Below are 4,758 nucleotides of genomic sequence, written 5' to 3'. Positions count from 1 at the left end.
CTAGTGAATTGTCCTTTTGCGACAGCGAATCTCATTTGTTTGGGATGGCTGCTGTTGCCATGCAACAAGGTATTTCCTGAAATGGGCTTACGATAGACACTCATAGAGACGCCACTGCCATGTGTACCTGTTAGGGTTAGATCTAAATAGTTAATACGTGTGCTGTGTAACTCAAAGGTAAACTTTAAATTTAAATCATTGGAATTTAGAAATTCTAAAAAGGATAACACATCTGTCTGTTTACCTGACCATACCAGGAGGAGGTCATCAATGTACCTCCTATAAAATTTGATGTCATTTTTATAAGGATTGTCATCTCCAAAGATGCGGCACAGCTCCCACCAACCTAAATATAGGTTGGCATACGAGGGAGCAAACTTGGCTCCCATGGCTGTGCCGCATCTCTGGAGATAGAAATCCCCATCAAATTTGAAAAAATTGTGTGTCAAGAGAAACTCAATTACTGTGATGACATAGGTTTGGAACTCAGAGGAATAGTTACTGTGGCTCTGGAGGAAATAAGAAACAGCTTGCAGGCCCTTCATATGAGGTATAGAAGAGTAGAGGGCAACTGCGTCTATAGTTAACCACATGTATTCCTCTTTCCATTCAAAAGACTCCAGAATGTTAATTATGTGCTTGGTGTCACGAACATACGACACCAAGGACAGGACCATGGGCTGTAAGATAGAATCGACCCACTGCGAGAGGTGCTCCAAAAGAGAGTCTATCCCACTCACAATGGGTCGGCCTTGGACATTGACAATGCTTTTGTGAACTTTCGGAAAATGGTGGAAACAGGGAGTCCTGGGATATTGTACATCTAGATATTTGACAGTCTTGTCATCCAGGAATCCCTGTTCCCTACCATCATCCAAAATGTGTTTCAACTGAGATTGATAGAGATTGGTGGGATCTCTACGTAGTTTTTCATAATCGTCTGTGTTGTGTAGTTGGCGTTTGGCCTCTGCAATGTAATCATTCCTGTTCATTACAACTACTGCCCCGCCTTTATCAGCGGGGCGTATCACTATCTGATTGTTGCCCCTGAGTTGGGCTAATGCCATCTTTCTGTTTGAGTGTGAAATTTTGTTTGACTTTTTTGGTTTCTTTTTGGAGCTTAATTAGGTCTAATTCAATCCTGTGCTGGTAGGTCTCCAGTATTTGTCCTCTACTCATTATAGGGTAGAATTTAGATTTTTCTATAAGTGTAGTGCCCATGTTGGTGGAACCTATATCTGTAGAGGACTCTGTGGCTAGGGACTGTAGAGTGACTATGTCACACATTTCTGAAAAATCACTAATGTTATTAGGAATAGAGGTTATGGGTACAGGTTGTTCATTTTGCACAGTATTTGTACTACTGAAATGTTTTTTCAGGGTCAGGCTTCTAATTAGGCGATTTACATCAATGAGTGTTTGAAAAAGGTTAAAGTTACTCGTGGGTGAGAAGCCTAAGCCTAAAGCTAAAACAGAGAACTGTTGTGATGTTAAGTTAACAGATGAAAGATTAATGACATTGGTTTTCATTTGTATTTGCTCAGTGGTTTGTTCCCCCTGCGTGGATATCTGCCCTGACCCGCTTTGGTCTGCCCTCCACTGTGTGTTTGATCCAGGGCCTGTGGAAAAACCTGTTCTAGATCATTGGAGGTCAAGCTTGTACTGGTTATGGTCACGGTAGGGGGAGCAGTGGGCATATGTAAGGTAGTGTGTTGACTAGTAGTGTGTTCCTGTGAATGTGACTCTTTTTGTCTTACTGCTGGTAGATTCTCTGGGACAGGAGTGTATGTGTGCTTATTCTTTAATATACCTATAGGAAGGAAAGGTACATTCTGAACAATAGGAGTAGCAATGGGCATAGGTTGGGCAGTAGTGGACACAGAGAGTTTGTTGCCCTCATCTGAGGAACATTCGTTATCACTACTTGAGAAAGAGACATTTCTAGAATTGGATCTGTGTCTTCTACGTCCTCTACTGCCCCTCCGTGTGCCTGAGGGGAATTGATTTCGTCTATATTCCCCTCTCTGCTTGCGATTCCAAATGTATACAGAATTGCTCTGATAGTCAGAGCGGTCTCTTAGAAATTTGGAGTGTTTATTCTCCATTATTAGGCTTTTCCCTCTTGCTACCATGCCCCTGAGAATGGAATCAAATTTAGCAAATTGAGGATCAGAGATACGTTTGTCTATTTCTATTTGTAAGTCTGTAATGTCTTTTTTGATTGTGTCCAGTTGTTTAGATTTGTAACTCCTCAGCATAATCATTAGTCTGGAAGAGCATTCGGAAAGGACCTCATTCCATTCTTTAACAAACTCTTTGTCAGTAGCGTCCACGTCGAAGGAGGGAAATTTATAAAGTCTTAGGCCTCTGGGTATCATACCTTCTTGCATATACTTGTCGAAGGCCCACACATCCCATTGTACCTTACATTCTTTTAGGAGTAAGGTTTCCATTAATTCGAAAAGGGAGCTGAGTGAAAGGACCTCTTTACTATCAGAAAAAATCTGTTCATAATCCGACTTGTCATTACTCCTGGCCGTGGCAGGCATAAGTGAGAAGAAATCTCTGTTGGTATGAGCTTGATTAGTGTTAGACAAACTGTCCTCCATGTTAAATAGTGGTAATAAATAGAGCCCACAAAATGTCCCAATAAAGTGAAAGACCACCTACTGTATCCTTAAGGTACCTCCAGTAGTACCTGAGAGAGCACAATGTAAACAGTAGGAGGGAAACGGTCAGGTGGCCCACACTGAGTGAATTTCACTAGGAGCAAAAGATATTTGCACTTTGCGACTGTACCCAAATTCCCCAACAGTTCAAATCAACGAAGTCACTTTGTATACACCCCTTGTATGAAGGTAAAGTTCAGCACTAGCACAAATGTACAGGTCGTAGGAGGCAATGGGAACACTGGCTTGACGCCAGTAACTTTAACCTTTTTCAAACACTCATTGATGTAAATCGCCTAATTAGAAGCCTGACCCTGAAAAAACATTTCAGTAGTACAAATACTGTGCAAAATGAACAACCTGTACCCATAACCTCTATTCCTAATAACATTAGTGATTTTTCAGAAATGTGTGACATAGTCACTCTACAGTCCCTAGCCACAGAGTCCTCTACAGATATAGGTTCCACCAACATGGGCACTACACTTATAGAAAAATCTAAATTCTACCCTATAATGAGTAGAGGACAAATACTGGAGACCTACCAGCACAGGATTGAATTAGACCTAATTAAGCTCCAAAAAGAAACCAAAAAAGTCAAACAAAATCTCACACTCAAACAGAAAGATGCATTAGCCCAACTCAGGGGCAACAATCAGATAGTGATACGCCCCGCTGATAAAGGCGGGGCAGTAGTTTTAATGAACAGGAATGATTACATTGCAGAGGCCAAACGCCAACTACACAACACAGATGATTATGAAAAACTACGTAGAGATCCCACCAATCTCTATCAATCTCAGTTGAAACACATTTTGGATGATGGTAGGGAACAGGGATTCCTGGATGACAAGACTGTCAAATATCTAGATGTACAATATCCCAGGACTCCCTGTTTCCACCATTTTCCGAAAGTTCACAAAAGCATTGTCAATGTCCAAGGCCGACCCATTGTGAGTGGGATAGACTCTCTTTTGGAGCACCTCTCGCAGTGGGTCGATTCTATCTTACAGCCCATGGTCCTGTCCTTGGTGTCGTATGTTCGTGACACCAAGCACATAATTAACATTCTGGAGTCTTTTGAATGGAAAGAGGAATACATGTGGTTAACTATAGACGCAGTTGCCCTCTACTCTTCTATACCTCATATGAAGGGCCTGCAAGCTGTTTCTTATTTCCTCCAGAGCCACAGTAACTATTCCTCTGAGTTCCAGACCTATGTCATCACAGTAATTGAGTTTCTCTTGACACACAATTTTTTCAAATTTGATGGGGATTTCTATCTCCAGAGATGCGGCACAGCCATGGGAGCCAAGTTTGCTCCCTTGTATGCCAACCTATATTTAGGTTGGTGGGAGCTGTGCCGCATCTTTAGAAATGACAATCCTTATAAAAATGACATCAAATTTTATAGGAGGTACATTGATGACCTCCTCCTGTGTAAGGTTCTGTTCCTACACTCCCCTTCTCTTTCCCTGTCACACCCACTACCAATTGATTCGCTGTCTTCCCTTTAAATCAGGTGCTCACCTTGCACTCAGTGCTTAGTATTGTAGTTTCTACTACCAGACTGGATTACAAACCAATTGTCTCTATAAGCTGAAATTTGCCATTGAGGATTCTTTGTTATTAAAAACAACTACCTCTCTCACTGCCTAAAAGGACTTTCAACTTAAGGTGTTCATCTACTAGGAACGGTAATTGTAAAATTCAGATATTACCAACAAACCGTTTCTCTCATTCACCTGCAGTCATAAATTTCCAGCAGCAGATTCACACAGGCTAATATCGCTGCAACCGCCTCCACGCTAAACTGACGTCACAGCCCAAACAGCTCCGGCGTTTGTAGTCAGCGTGTAACCGCACTGATTTCTCTGCAACTCCGCAGCATTTCTACAGCCTCAAAGGAAGAGAAGGTAGTAAATCTTTCTTACCGTATTTTTGAACCACTATTGACTGTTTCTCCTACTTTGTGTTCAGCCTTCAGTTAAAGGAAATTACTACATAATAGCGGTTCTGTCATTTAACAACTCACTTGACTTTAACTAATACAAGCATATATTAACCACGCTGCCAACTGTGTTACAAC

The sequence above is a fragment of the Bombina bombina genome, chromosome 4, assembly GCF_027579735.1.
Source record: "Bombina bombina isolate aBomBom1 chromosome 4, aBomBom1.pri, whole genome shotgun sequence".
NCBI lineage: Eukaryota > Metazoa > Chordata > Amphibia > Anura > Bombinatoridae > Bombina > Bombina bombina.
Note: the sequence above shows the minus strand (reverse complement) of the source record.